The following is a 16599-nucleotide window of genomic DNA, read 5'->3' as shown; positions in this document are numbered from 1 at the left end:
CGATGTTTAGTCCCAGTGAAGCAAGAGAGGATTTGCAAACCTTTGTGCCTGTTGAAGGGTGTGGAATTATCAGGTAGCCAACTATGAGACCTGCAGGGAGGTTTAATGGAGAAGAAATAGACAAAGCTGTAGATGAAATGTGTCCTGCACAGACAGAATTTGAACAACTCTGAACATTTCATCACACCCAAAGTTTGAAGAGAATGAAATCTGGGCAAAACAGAATGTGAACAAAAGGACAGTAGGGGTCAGCCCCAACATCAAAAGCTGCCCTAAGGATCATAATTTTCTCAATTAAAATAGTGCCTTTCTTCAAACAAGAAGATAATGAGTGTAAGCAAAATTAAGGGTAATTCACAATGGAGCAAATTTGAACCTGTAATGCTGAATTTGCTTAGAAAACACAACATGTTGAGTATTTTGCTACTCTGTTTAAAAAAGTAGTCATAGACCTTGTAAATAGGTAGCCTTGGTGGATAGTACCAAATTAGATAAGGACAAGTGACTCATAGGCAGGGTCATAGTGACCTGACCCCTGAATCTTCACTCAGCTGATACCCTATTCTGAAAGATACCTGTACTCCCCCGAACACCTATGCTCCTATGTTATCCCCTTCCCCACATCCTGCATTTTCGTGTTTATAACCCCTGTGTTAAAAAGTAAAAATTATGATTTGATAATAATAATAATAAAAAAAGAAATAACACACAGTGTCCCCCTGGCTCTGCTGACTTAGCTTCTGACAATCCATGTTCTTGTTCTCAGAAATACTTTGAATTATAAAACGTTATTGTGGTTTTTGTTAGTATACTGGGTAAAATAATTTTTATTGATTTCATTTTAAACTTTAAAGTTTTTAGTGAGTTAAAATGTCCTTCAACATAATTATAGGTCATATTTATTTTCATATTGTAAAGTGCAAGTTAATCTGTTGAACATTTTAAAAAACTGGATTCCTTTTTGAGAATTTCATATATGAGCACTGTATTTACATAATTTTCCCTTTCTCTCCTTTCTCCCACTCTTCCCAACCCCCATACTTTTCAAATACATCTTATTATTTAATTATTGTTCATATATGTATGTATATATGTATACATGTATAAGTATATATGTATATACAAATACTGATAAATCAAGTGTTTTTAGTTACAAAAAAAGAAAATACAACAGGAATTCTGATATTAAAAATGATTCAAGTCTTGTCATTGACTTTGATCATATGGTCAACATATTGCCATCCAACAGGTAGAAAGAATGAAAATGAGGCTTATATATCTTACTTGTTCTTGTAGCACCCCCTTATTCAACAGAAGCAACATTTATAGTATTAATGTGTGAAATCCTCTAATCAGAAATAGTATAGGCCTTTGTTGTACCAGTGTTTACAGAAACACTATATTTCAGAGATTAATTCTTGGGCTGTTAATTTGACTACATATGTACAATAATGATAGTGTAGAAAATAGCACAAATATAAAGTAGATCAGAAATAGATTGACAGAAAAGATCTATTTTCTTAAAATGGTAGAGTCTTGTTTACAAAATCTACAGTACTCCATTTGACTGACAAACAACTCATTCTACATATTTTTGTAACATGGTTGATGATTACAAACATTTCCCTTCCAATGTTTCTCCCCTTAGGAAACAGAGTTAATTTGTAGAAAGTAAAACTGGCTAATGATGATCTGATTTTCTTTTAATGGCTGTCTTCATGTACCTAAATTTTCTTTAAGAAGAACACTGGGATAATTTTGTGTCATCTGTTTTAAGTTTTATTGTATTTCTTCCAAATGACTCTAAATAGTATTTTCTAAAATGTGAATTTATTATTTTTATAAATAATAGTAGTTTATAAAATAATAGATTATTCAGGAAGAAGGAAATACTCTTATATTGGTATCTGTAGTTTTTTCTGTTAAATGCTAAGGAAAGTATCCATTATCTCTTTAGGTTCTATAGTTATTGTAATGCAGGATAGGAATATATATTTCAAGAAGGAGTATTTCAATTAGGAACAGAGTCAGTAGTTCTTACTTGTGACTTTGTCCAAATAAGGAATTGATAAATATTAAGCTAGAGAAACTAGTATGTAGGATAAGCTGAACCACCATCCCCAGTCCTTGGGCTCCATGAATGTCTACATGGATATTCCAGGAAACCTGATAATCCTACCTAGGAAGCCTCACGTCTTCCCAGGAGTTTTCATCTATGAATACAGCATATCTCTCCTTGTGTATCAAAACTGTGCACTTTTTCTCCCCCAAAAGACATAACGTTTGTCAGCACAGACTCTGCACATATTATATCAGGCATACACTTTGATGTACACATGTAGTGTTTATGCAACTAATATTTTTTTAAAATTTTAAAATTCATTTGTTTATAGTTGATACCAAGATATGTAAATATACTGTATCTAAATTTTATCTTATATTCCTTAAATCATACATTATATGAAAGTCCTGGTAGTTTAAGGAAAATGAGACTCAAATCACATTTAGTTAATGGCTCTGCTCCCCTTACTTTTCATGAGGCATTTTAACTTTCTATTTTCTACTTAACTAACATATACTATATTCAGTTTTATTTCTATTATTTTTCCCCAGTAGTAGATCTCCAACTCAGAGACTGTATCATACTAATGTAAATATTTTACCATTCAAATGTCTCCCTCAAGTGCTCTTTTCTCTCTCTCTCTCTCTCTCTCTCTCTCTCTCTCTCTCTCTCTCTCTCTCTCTGTCTCTCTCTCTTTCTCTCTGTGTCTATGTATGTGTATGTGTGAGAGAGAGAGAGAGCATGTGTGTTTGTATGTATGTGTGTGTCCGTCTCTGTTTTCTGCCTCTCTTTTTATAGATCTCCCTATCAGTTTTTTCCTTTCCTTTCTCTCATCTATTTGTTTATTCCTTTCTCCTTCCTGCCTGCCTGTCTTTATTGCTTCCTTCCTTTCTTCCTTCACTTCTTTCTTTCTTTCTTTCTTTCTTTCTTTCTTTCTTTCTTTCTTTCTTTCTTTCTTTCTTTCTTTCTTTGTTCTTTCTGTTTTTATTGCCGTCTGAGAGGAGTTTCACTTTATAAATTAAATTGTTATCCAACTCACTGTTGTAATCTAGACTAGCCTTGAATTTGTGGCAATCCTTCTGCCTCAGTGCTGTCTGGAATCAATGACACTTTCTATTAAATCTGGTCTCACATTGAGTTTTTTATATCTTTCCAATAACCATTATTATTAGAAAGTGTTAAAAGTACTAATGTATTGGTGAATGACAGTGAACATATATACTTTTATTGAAAATATTGTTTTAAATATTTGATAGATAAACTCAAGGTCTTCATATATTCTTATTTTTCTACAAAATTCTGGCACATGAGAGAGAAAACAAAATCATTGTAACTTTATTTCTTAGTACATATATTTCAAAAAATAATATTTTATACAGTATAAGCCTATAAAATCATAAACTATTTAAATTTAAGTTACTCATCTTACAATAGTTTTTCTTCCTAACACAAACTGTTAATTATTTTGATTATAAATTCAGTAATCCATAACATAGACAATCACTGATAAATAATATTCCAAAGAAGTAGTGAAACTGCAATGGAATAAGATTGAAATGAGATAAATTTAAAGGCTTCCAGACTCCACATCATACAAAAAATCAATTCTGTGGTCCACTGATGCAGATACAAATAAGTAGTTCACATCAGACATTCCAAAGCATTTGTTTACCTCATCATGTCAGACACAAATCTGCATGTTAAAAAACAGTGATTATTTATATGCAAACTCAACAGGAAATACAAAGTTATCTTTATCTTTAGTGAGATATTCACAAATGCTCTAAAATATTTAAAAGTTGAGTTATGAGAAATGATAAAACCACCAATCTAACACTCAAATTTATTACACAAATATAAACAGTGTGGTGCCTGTGCAGCAGTGAAGATGGGACACTGAATTTTGTGTTTCTTAATTGAATTCCATATACATGTCATTATGATGAGTAATAACTTATGAAAAGTGATGTGGTTGTAGAAGATTTAGAGAGCAAATAGATGGGTGGGATATAGTGACCACATCAAAAGGAAGGTCTTCAAGAATAAAAGAAATAACAGTTAGCATACTGTAGAATTTATAGTGACGTGTAACCTGAGAAAAGTCATAGATTTGTTTCCAATGATGTACCAAGCACATGCTATGGTTCTGGTCCATAATTTGCAACAAAGCATTTAAGAAGCAGTATTTTAAAGGATAAATTCAGTGTTTATGGCAATCAATGAGAGGTTATCACAAATAGTAGCTCTTTTCAACAGAAGATATATGTTTCCAACACAGCAGCAAAAAACAAACAACAAAAAAAAAAAAAGAAAAGAAAAAAAGAAAAAAGAAAGAAGGAAAGCTAATCAAGAAACAATATTCTGAGAAAAAGATTATTTGGAGAAATATAAAATGCATAATTCACCAAAGGTGAATAGGAATTCTACACAAAAATGCTACCAAATTTATTTCATAAAAAGAATTAGAAAAATACTCTAACAAGCTTACTATCAATTTAAAGTTTATATACTTGGTTTTATTTATATGTACATTTTATTTGCACCAAAGTGTACATACACACATGAAACTTTTAATACAATCAGTATGGCCTTTACCTTTAATAGTTAGAAAGATGTAAAATTTTATGACACAGAAGCTTGGAAAAAAAAGCATCAAAATATTTATTACCTTTATTAGTCAAAAGGAAAACAACTACTATTGAAGTGTCTCAAATATATGTTTGTACATACATAAAAAGAGTTTGGAATTATCATGTAACAGGGGACAATATTTCTCTCAGAAACCCAAGGATATCAGATGATGGGCCCTATGCAAGGAAGATATTTAGAAGTTGTTGGCTGGTCGATCTTATAGAACACTCCTTTCCAACCTTATAGGTCATTGGTATTGCTCTTGGTTATTTGATTGGTGTTGAAAACACAACATACTCGAATCAGACAATGGAAAAATAACAGAAAATTCATCCATGTTGGCAGGCTTTTATGGTACTTGCAGCTGCTGTGCATACTTTATGGAAAAAATGTCATCAACAGACTTTTCCAGTGTGAAACCTGTGAACTGCCATAACAGACCTGGCAGGAAAATCATGCCGAAGCAATATTGACATGAATGTTATGGGAGTAACCAAACATTGTCTGATTGGCTTTAATGCCTGCTCCAACAGAAAGTACTTATCTGTGGTGTCATTAATGGATCCAAGTAACTGAGGCTAGGTCAGTCATATGGGGTAATAGGTTACTATTATTCTGATACATACTGTCTCAGCTAGGGTTTTACTGTTGTGAAAAGACACCGTGACCAAGGCAAGTCTTATAAAGCTTATAAACTTTTCCAAGCTTTAGTGCTGTTCACTAAATGTAAACAACATTTAGTTGGGGCAGGCTTATAGGTTCAGAGGTTCAGTCCAGTATCATCAAGGTGGGAACATGGTAGCATCTAAGCAGGCATGGTACAGGAGGAGCTGAAAGTTTGTTATCTTCATCTGAAGGCTCCTAGCAGAATTCTGGCTTCCAGGAAGCTAGGATGAGGGTCTTAAAGCCCACACCCACAGTGACACACATACTCCAACAAGGCCACACCTATTGCAACAAGGCCACACCCTCTAATAATCCCACTTCCTGGGCCAAGCATATACAAATAATCACACACAGACTTGGTTTCAAACTGATTAAAATGATTTACAAATAAATTAATGCATACAAATAAATTAATGCATCTCTCAAGCCTCCTCAGAGAAGCTTTTATTTGCAGTCAGTGGAAATATCACAAACCCCACAACTTGTCAACATGTAGAATATAAGAGATATTTGAGACCTTAGCACCAAATGGGAAACCTATATCATACTACCTCCTCCCAAGGCCTAGGGATCATGGAAGAAGAAAGGGCTTGGAGATTCTAAGATCTAGATGCCATTTAAAAGTATGCAAAACTGGCTTTCCTGGTCAAAGCAGAGCAATTGAGTATATGAACTGATAGTGTCTATGAATGTATGCAAGATACCCGCACCTGATCAAGACAATTAAAATACAAGCAGGGTGATTGTAGGTGGAAAAAAGAGAATCAGTTTCCTTTAGAGATATGGCCATTTACAAGGTCCCCATGCTCCTGTACAAGACTTTACACCCATGCACATGATGAAAATACTAAGTAGAATTTTTGTGTTTAAAATACAAAAAGAGAACACCTGAAACTGCACATGTGTTCTTGCTGATTACATGCATCCAGAAATGACATATTTAATAGAAAATCAATGACTATACCCCTTCAAATGCAGAAAACACTAAATCAATGACTCTTGGCAGTCAATGTGCAAACCCTCTATTTCTCTCAATCCAAGATGAGATGCCTTTCCAAGTTTCACTATGGAATGCATCTCCAGTTCTCCACAGTATAAAGCCAGTTTTAATAAAGCTACCTTTGGCTATCTGACTTCCTATTCTCATATGTCTTGGTCTCATCTGTAGGCCTTTGCATTTCCAAAGTAGAAATTTGACTTTCAATCTATATCCAAATATTTATTTCTGCATCAATGAAGCTATACAGAGTTGTTGCAAGATACAAGCAGTAAATGCAACAGCAAATGGTCAAAGCTATTGTGTCAAACAATGGACCCAGATATTTAGAGATCTGAGCCATACCCTTAATGGATATCCTGTCAAATGAAAGACCAGGTCATACAGAGATCCGGGCCTTACACTCACATTCATTACCTAAAATGTTGAGTAAGGTCCAAAATAGCAGTAAAGGATATATAAAATTGCATTATTTTTCATCTTCAATATTACAACAGGATCAATATTGACCTAGGTGGACTAGAAAATATTTAGCATTGTCTTCATAGTCATAAAAGACAAAGGGTTGTATCTCCTATTGCCCATTCATTTCCTGATCTCTGAAACAAATTAAAGGAATGTAATAGATGGTGGTGAACAATACTAATTTAACCAAGCAGACACCTGAGTCATAGACACTGATCAAGTTGATACCTTCAACAGGATATCTCAGCAACCATTTTGTATCTGCTGCTGAGTTAATGATCTAGCTGGTGAATTATTTTAATCAACACCAAAAACCAGTCCAAGTTCACATGCACTTTAAACCATAGAAAATATACTCATTTTCTTCCTCAAGATATTGTTAACTTACTGAAAGCATGTATGATTGCAGTCATATTAAATGTTAAAAATCAGCAAAGATATACAACATATATGACCACTTATTTTTTATGATTATCTGAACTTTAATTTACAACTATTAAATACTACTATGAACATAAAAGAGTTATAATAAACCATCTCATGCAAAGAAACTCTATCAACAAAATTCACTAAAAAATAAAATAAAACATGAGATTCTTCAAATGATTGCCTTCAGCTTATTCAGTTTGAATAAAATTAGGTTAAAGTTTGTAGAAACAGCATCATACATAGACTGTAAAAGGACATTGAATTTAGTATTTTTGAAATGAGATAGAAGATTTAAACATTAGCTACAATAATAACAAATATATCAATACCAACTTTAAAGACAAGAATTTGAATAATTATCATCGATTTAGGAATGTGAACATAAAAAATATTTTTGTGGTGATTTTGTCATTATATAGTACTTAAAATATGCAAATAATTAAATTTAAGTTAACTATAACTGGTAAACCTAAGAGACTTTTAAAAACTTGTTATTTTAGATTTTATATATGTGAGAATATGTAGAAATGAGTATGGGTGCTATTAGAGGTCAAATAAAGGGTGGCATGTCTCCTGGATTAAGTTGCAGGGGGTGGATGCTGGGCAATAAACCTGAGCTTTCTGCAAAACCAGTTTATACTTGTTACTAAGTCATCTCTCCATTCCCAGCCTGAGAGTTTTCAAATCCAGGTATATATTAAAGGCAGACACTGAGCTATTTGCATTCACTGCACTGATTCAGAGATGAACTAGAACTATTTTCCGAAGCAAACTGCTTGCTTCCTGAAAGTATGTATGAGACAAGAGCAAGAATGGCTGTGCTAAATTTGGAACAACTCATTTTGTGCAACTCACAAGCCCTGCTCTATGGTGGGATTTGTAAAAGAAAGATCTTTCCTCCACCAGAATTTGTATTTCTTAACATTTCAGCAACTCATTGTTCTTCCTGGTCGTTTTAAACTTTAAAAATTCTTCCCTCAACCTACTAATATGGTATGTCTGCAAAAATGTCAACCTCTTTATAAATATAAAGAAATGTGTTTATAAATTCTGTTAATTTTTTCTCCAGAAATGCTCTCAGACTTATAAAAATTTCATCTTTACATAAAAGTAGACATTTTGTTTTAGTTTATTTATTTATTTATTTATTTATTTATTTATTTATTTATTTTACTCCAAATTTTATTCCCCTCAGGGTCCACCCTCCAACTGTTCCACATCCCATACCTCCTCCCCAACCCCCCTTTAATTTCTCTGAGGCCTCCAGTCTCTTGAGAGTTAAGTGCATCTTCTCTGACTAAACCCATACCCTGAAGTCCTCTGCTGTATATGTGTTGGGGGCCTCATCAGCTGGTGTATGCTGACTGGTTGGTGGTCCAGTGTTTGAGAGATCTCAGGGGTCCAGGTTAATTGAGACTGGTGGTCTGTTTCCATTTTTTGTTGGTCCTCAGGGCTTCAGTCCTTTTATCTCACTCAATACCAGATCAGGTTCCCCTCTCACCAGCCCCCCCAAACCCTGGGCCACTTTTCCTCCCTGGTCCTTCTCCCCCCCCCCCCACCTCATGATTGCTTTCTTTTCCTTCCCAAGTGGAGCTGAGGCATCCTCACTTGTGCCCTTCAGCTTGTTGAACTTTTTGAGTTCTGTGGACTGTATCTTGGGTATTCTGTATTTTTATTGGCTAATATCCACTTATTAGTGAGTACATACCATGCATGTTCTTTTGGGTTTGAGTTATCTCACTCAGGATATTTTCTAGTTCCATCCGTTTGCCTGCAAATCACAAGATGTCCTCATTTTTAATAGCTGAGTAGTACTCCATTTTATAAATGAACCACATTTTCTGTATCCATTCTTTTGTTGTGGGACATCTGGGCTGTTTCCATCTTCTGGCTATCACAAACAAGGCCACTATAAACATAGTGGAACATGTGCCCCTGTGGCATGGTGGGACATCTTTTGGGTATATTCCCAAGAATTGTACTGCTGGGTCTTTGGGTAGATCTATTTCCAATTTTCTGAGGGTCCTCCCAATTTATTTCCAGAGTGGTTGTACCAGTTTCCAATCCCACCATCAATGGAGAAGTGTTCCTCTTTCTCCACATCTTTACCAACATGTTCTGCCACCTGAGATTTTGATCTTAGCCATTCTGATTGGTGTAAGGTGGAATCTCAGTGTCATTTTGATTTACATTTCTCTGATCACTAAAGACTTTGAACATTTCTTTAGGGGTTTATCATCCATTTGAGATTCCTCCTTTGTGAATTCTCTGTTTAGTTTTATGCCCCAGTTTTTGATTGGTTTGTTTGGTGTTTTGGTGGTTAGCTTCTTGAGTTCTTTTGGATATTAGCCCTCTCTCAGATGCGAAGTTAGTGAAGATTTTTTTCCCAATCTACAGGTTGCAAATTTGTCTTATTGTCTATGTCTTTTGTTTTACAGAAGCTTTCCCCTTTCATGACGTCCCATTTATTAATTCTTGATCTTAGAGCCTGAGCCACTGGAGTTCTGTTTAGAAAAGTTCCCCTTGTGACTATGAATTCAAGGCTCTTTCCCACTTTCTCTTCTATTAGATTCAGTGTATTTGGTTTTATGCTAAGGTTCTTGATCCACTTGGACTTGAGCTTTGTGCAAAGTGACAAATTTGGGTCTATTTTCACTTTTCTACATATCGACAGCCAGTTAGGCCAGCACAATTTTTTGAAGATGCTTTCTTTTTTCCATTGCATATATTTGGATTTGTCAAATATCAAGTGCCTGTAAGTGTGTGGTTTTATTTCTGAGTTTTCAATTCTATTCCATTGATCAACGTGTGTATCTCTGTACCAATACCATGAAGTTTTTTATCACTACTGCTCTGTAGTCCAGTTTGAGGTCAAGGATGGTGATTCCCCCAGAAGTTCTTTTATTGTTAACTATTGTTTTCTCTATTCTGGGTTTTTTGCCTTTCCAGATAAATCTGAGAATTGCCTTTTTCATGTCTTTGAATAATTGTGTTGGGATTTTGATGAAGATTGCATCGAATCTGTAAATTGCCTTTGGTAGGATGGTCATTTTTACTATGTTAGTTCTCCCAATCCATGAGGATAGGAGATCTCTCCATTTTCTGAGATCCTTGATTCCTGATCTCTCCAATACTTTTAACGTGAAGGGGTGTTGTATTTTTTCAAATGCTTTTTCAGCATTTTTAACCATGTCTTTAAGTTAGGACTATTACTTTGATTCTCATTGTTCAATTATTAATTAAAATTTTGAGACTCTCATACAATATGTTTTGATTGCATTCACTACTTTTCCAACTCTTCTCTGATCCACCACCCCTTACCTACCCATCCAAACCTGTGTCTTTTAAAAGCATCAAGACCAATTTGTACAGTTCAAATAGTCTTGAATATGCTATCTTCAACTACATTGTGAATGACTCACTAGGGCCGAAACTCTTAAAGAAAATTTCCTCTCCTTTCCCAATAGATATAAATTATTATTATATCTATGACTCAGGGTAAGATTTCATGCCTAGGATTTCAATTCCAATACCACAGCAGGATATGGACTGGATTTTACTGTGGCAACTGCAGAGAGCTCATTTGCACTTTACTATGTCCAGAAGACATTATTTCCTTGAAGGTACCATCTGTCTCTACTTACAAAATGATTACTTAGCCTTGGGAGAAGGAGTACAGTAGAAATGTTTAATTTAAGCATAAGTATTATTCAGGATACTCTTATCCTCTGCACCTTGGCAAATTTTGATTCTATTTTAATCAATACTCATTGCAAATAGAATCTTCTCATACGAGGGCTACAAAATTCACCTATTGGTATACCAACAAGTCACCAGGAGTCACTTTAATCCATATTGATTTAACAGAATAACAGTAGTAGGTTCTCTCCTAAAGCCTATAACCTATCTACCTATAGAGTCTTTGTCCAAGTATAGGTTCATGTATGGGTGGTATCATGTATGGATTAGAAGTAAAATATAATTAAAGTGGATGGTTGCTCTCATTCTCTTAGTGTCACTCTTGCATCAGTAGAAGCATATTATCAGACCAGTCATTTCTGTAGCTGACAGGGTCCACAACTGAATATTATTGATGGATGCTTGTGTCTTTCAATAGCCTGAATTGCTACTGCCAGCATTATGAACCTAGCCAATAGAGATGAATCTTTCAGATCAGTACCAATTTGATTTCTTCATGGTATATGTATCTAATATACTGTGTCTTCAGCAATATGGTCTTATGGTCAAATACTTGATGATGGCCAATTATAATGGTTCTTATAATCTTCCCACTCACTTGAATGCTTTAATCCCTGGCCCTGATGTGCAAGGATATCAATGTAAATTTATTAATTGTAGCTGAGGATTACATTCTATGTATTTCCACATATGTAATTTCTCTAATAGTCTGTGTCTGTTGCAAGAGGATATTTCTTTTCAATATCTAATGTTCATTCCTGAAATTATATACACATAGGTAACCTTGTACAGACTGCTCATGTTGTATTTAGTAATTAAAAAAACACACACATACCCCAACTATTAAAGAAATAGAGGACACGGATTTCACACACACACACACACACACACACACACACGAGAAAGAGAGAGAGAGAGAGAGAGAGAGAGAGAGAGAGAGAGAGAGAGAGAGAACAAGCACAGTTAGAGGGAGGAAAAAGAAGGAAGAGGATGATGATGTAATTATATTTTAAATTTCAAATATAAGAAAGAGTAATGGCTCTGCTCCTCCCTGTTCCAGAGACAGCTGCATCTTCTTGTGCAGTGCCAGCCTCATCCAGTAGACAAACTGGTGAATGTCAGTGTGAATGGATTTGTCCATATTGGGTGCTTGGTTACCACAGCTGCCTTCCACTCTGCACTTGGCAAATTGGAGATTGTTGCCATCAGCGACCCCTTCATTTACTTCAACTACATGGTCTACAAGTTCCAGTATGACTCCACGCAAGGCAAATTCAATGGCACAGTCAAGGGTGAGAGTGGGAAGCTTGTCATCAACCAGAAGCCCATTACTGTCTTCCAGGAGCAAAATCCCACTAACATCAAATGGGGTGATGCTGGTGCTGAGTATGTCATGGAGTCTACTGGCATCTTCATTACCATGGAGAAGGCCAGGGCCCACTTGGAGAGTGAGGCAAAAAGGGTTACATCTTGACTCCTTCTGCTGATGTTCCCATGTTTGTGATGTGTATGAACCACGAGAAATATGACAACTCGCTCAAGATTGTCAGAAATGTATCCCACACTACCAACTACTTAACACCTCCCCCCCCCCAGGCAAGGTCACCCATGACAACTTTGGCATCATAGAAGTGTTCATGACCACGATCTACACCATCACTGCCACTCAGAAGACTGTGGATGGCCCCTCTGGAAAGCTGTGGCGTGATGGCTGTGGGGCTGCCCAGAACATCATCCCTGCATCCACTAGTGCTGACAAGGCTTTGGAGAAGGTCATCACAGAGCTGAACGGGACGTTCATTAGCAAGGCCTTCTGTGTTCTTACCCCAATGTATCTGTTATGGATCTGACACATAGCCCGGAGAAATCTGCCAAGTATGATGACATCAAGAAGGTGGTGAAGCAGGAATATGAGGGGCCTCTGAATGGCATGCTGGGTTACACTGAGGACCAGGTTGTCTCCTGTGACTTCAACAGCAGCTCTCACTCTTCCACCTTTGACGCTGGGGCTGGTATTGCTCTCAAGGACAACTTTGTAAAGCTCATTTCCTGGTATGATAATGAATAAACCTAGAGCAACAGGGTAGTGGATGTCATGGCCTACATGCCCTCCAAGGAGTAAGAAACCCTCGATCTCACACCCCAGCAAGGACACTGAGAGCAAGAGAGAGGCCCTCAGTTGCTGAGGAGTCCATGTCCCCAACAATGAGCATCTCCCTCACAATTTTCATCCCAGACCCTCATAGTAACAGGAGGGGTCTAGGGAGCCTTTCCTATCTCTTAAATACCATTAATAAAGGTTTTCTGTACCCACCACCACCACTATCCCCAAAAGAAAAAAAGTAATGGCAAAAGTCAATAGTCTGTGATGTTTGGGGGTTTTACTCTCCCTGACTGGCCAATAATTCTGAAAGTATTAGTTCATTCCAGGTACTGGATAGTTTTGTTTTTCTTTGTGTGTGTGTGTGTGTGTGTGTGTGTGTGTGTGTGTGTGTGTGTTTATCTAACTTTTCCCCTGATGCTTAGTAGAAGCACTGTTGAATTAATTTTTACAGGCTATATAATACTATAAAAGCACAGCATGTTGGGAAGGGCATCAGTTTAGCAAATCCAGGAAGGTTCTCATTTCAAATCTTAGCATCAAAAAAGGTACAATCTTGTGTACTAATTACAGTCATCATTTTTGATATTTTTCTCTTAAAAGATTACTAAAAATAAGATTATTGTATATAATGGTATAATCACTTTAAGACATAGTAATTAATATCTATCTTCACTTAAGATATGGATTAATATTCCTTTATAATCTTAACACTGGAGGTACATTATTTTTCAATAATCAATCATCTCTAATGAATTAAATGATGAAAATAAAATGAGAAAATTTTTAACAAATGTTTAAAATTTACATAAAGACAAGTTTAATTTTTCTTGGTTTATTGAAAACAAAGAATACTTTCAATGTATAAAAAAATGTTTGTTGTCATATACTTTAGAAACAGGTTTCAAACCAGGACAAGACATTGATGCTTGCAAATTTTTAGAACAACCAAAGACTTCTAAATAAAGAACATATAAGAGAGACCAAAAATAAAGGTGAAAGTGGAAAACAAACAGAAAACAAAACAACCAGCCTTCCTCCTTGTCGCCCATAGCAATACTTCTGATGTAGCTTCTGCCATCTTCTAGAAAATGAAATTGTTCCAACCCCAAAGTTAGCATAATGAAAAAAACTATCTGTGCCCTGAGTGGAAATACGGAATATAAGGAAAAGCCTATGAGTTATCTAAGCAACAAATGTTTCAAAAATATTTTGAGAATAATTGCAAAGAATTTTCAGAGGAATAGAGACTTGAATCAATGGGACGATTATCACCTTCTGTTCTCTACCGTATACCATGTTTATACCAGTTCTTACTTAGTGCATGGAATGGAATACTAGGCTTCATTAAGGGATTATGTAGCACAAGTGTAATTTCTTACATATTTTAAAATAAAATACACATATTCATGTGAGCATGTATATGCATATACATGTATAAACATGCATGTATAGACATCCACATATACATGTACACATGCACATAGACATGAGAATAAGTACATGTTATTCTGTTCTTCTAAATTTTCCAATATTAAGCATTATCATTAGTTTAGCGTTTCATCTATCTGATTTTTGTTATATGTGAATATTTTATGTCCTTTCTCCTAACTTAGATGAAAATAACATCAATGACAAAAACAAATACAATGGTTTGTTTTTTCTTTTAATCATTTGTAATTTCATGCTCAATGTTTCACACAATCAGACTTTAGGTTGTGTACCTGTAATCAGAAAGAATGTAATATGAAACTTGATAGTTCCAGACCAAAAGTATGCCAAACGATCAAACAACAGCAATAAAAAAAATAAAAGAACAATCTCTATTCTTTGGAAAAGTGACAAATAAATTCTAAAGTAAAATAACAAGTTACTACCTGTGAGTTGCAAGGAAGACTCCGTGCCCCAACATAAGGGAATGCCAGGGCGGAGAGGAAGGAGTGGGTGAGTGGGTAGGCGAGAACCTTCATATAAAAAGGGGGAGGGAGGATGGGATGGGGTTGTCTGGAGGGGAAACTGGGAAAGGGGATAACATTTGAAATGTGAATAAATAAAATATCTAATAAAAAAGAAAGAAAAGCAATTTTCACATGCAAAATACAGTTTTCTCAAAAAATGCCATAAATGAATTCTGTTAAATAATGCTAATTCTAAAGTAAAATTTGTTTTATTTTGCAAATAAATAAGTAAAAGCACTTAGATTTGTAAAATAAAAAAATTAGAAAATTACTAAACAAAAGAGAGAGGAGGCAGAAGGGAGATGAAATTGCCTTCAATTGTTTTTCTTTTGTTACTCATAATAATGGAACAGGTAATTCTTAATAATATTTAAGTGATATAATGTACTTCAGGAAAACCCACCAATTCCTACCACATTGTTTATGATGTTAAACATAACAAATTTTGGATACCTTTTATGGAAACAAGGAGTAAATAATAGACACAATGTTAAACAAAATCATGTAAATGTGATTAAAATATCTAGAAACTTAATAGACAGAATGGAATGTCTTTACAAAACAGAAGAAACCATCTTTGGAACTGAGAACTTCATATATCCTTGAAAGCATCAGTTATGCAATGATGCATAGAATGAAAGTAGAAAAGTGACAAGCAAAAAAGACTGAGATACAATCAACTAGTAAGATAAAAATTAATAGTTCATTTAGAGAGCAGAATGAATTCCAAACCCTGATATAAGAACATCTCCACAATAACCAAGTAGTGCACAAGTTGAGAAACATCTTTGAACTTCAGTACATAGGTATACATAGCTGGTGAGATACTTTTTCTTTTTTACAAATAAGTGTTTAAAAAATATAATAAAATTCAATACTTCATGTATTTATTTTATATTTTATAAAACAAATAACCAAAGAACTTATTATTCAATAATAGCTTTTGTTATCTTTAGATTTTTCTTATGTTTGCTTTAAAATAGTTCTGTGGTGAGCATACCAGCCTTTGTGGTTAGTTTCAGATCTGTCACCACACAAATGGTCTTGGTTAAAGTCTGAGGGTCACAGAACAGAAGAAGAAAAATACATGAATGTGAGAAAGAAACATGTAGGAAGGATGGAGTAAGATGGGGAATGTAGGAAATAGGAGTAAAGAGAATGTTCCCTATACATGTATGAATTTTAATTAATGAAGACATAACATAGAAGAGTGGCTTATACTATTAAAAGTTTAATTGAAATCAATTTAAGATAAACTTAAACTCTAATCTTCTTCCTGATAATTTCCTTGAAAATGGATTGTCAATGTGATTTCTATTCTTTTTTTGTCTGTGCAAATATTACTTTTTAGGTTGGCTTTGCTAGTTTGATTTGTTTGAAATAAATTAAGTTGTTTGCAGGAAATCAGTGGCTAGAGGCAGTCTCATATGATGATACGTCAATCAGAATCAGCAAACACCCACCATGTTTTTTCTCACCTTCAGGGACTAGATTTTATGGATATATAAAAATTATTCATATACATTAATATGTAAGCAGAAGTAGACTATCTCGGGAAATGAAGGGGGAGGAGAAAAGGGCGAGTGAATTG

At 34.9% G+C, this 16599-nt stretch overlaps 1 pseudogene; it reads left to right on the top strand.

Annotated features, from left to right (window-relative positions):
* Positions 1 to 11409: 11409 nt before the first annotated feature.
* LOC143434487 (glyceraldehyde-3-phosphate dehydrogenase pseudogene) lies at positions 11410 to 13071 on the top strand (annotated as a pseudogene).
* The last annotated feature ends 3528 nt before the right edge of the window (positions 13072 to 16599 follow it).

Source organism: Arvicanthis niloticus, chromosome 15, assembly GCF_011762505.2.
Source record: "Arvicanthis niloticus isolate mArvNil1 chromosome 15, mArvNil1.pat.X, whole genome shotgun sequence".
Classification (NCBI taxonomy): Eukaryota; Metazoa; Chordata; class Mammalia; order Rodentia; family Muridae; genus Arvicanthis; species Arvicanthis niloticus.
Note: the sequence above shows the minus strand (reverse complement) of the source record. Positions and strands in the feature narration are given on the sequence as shown.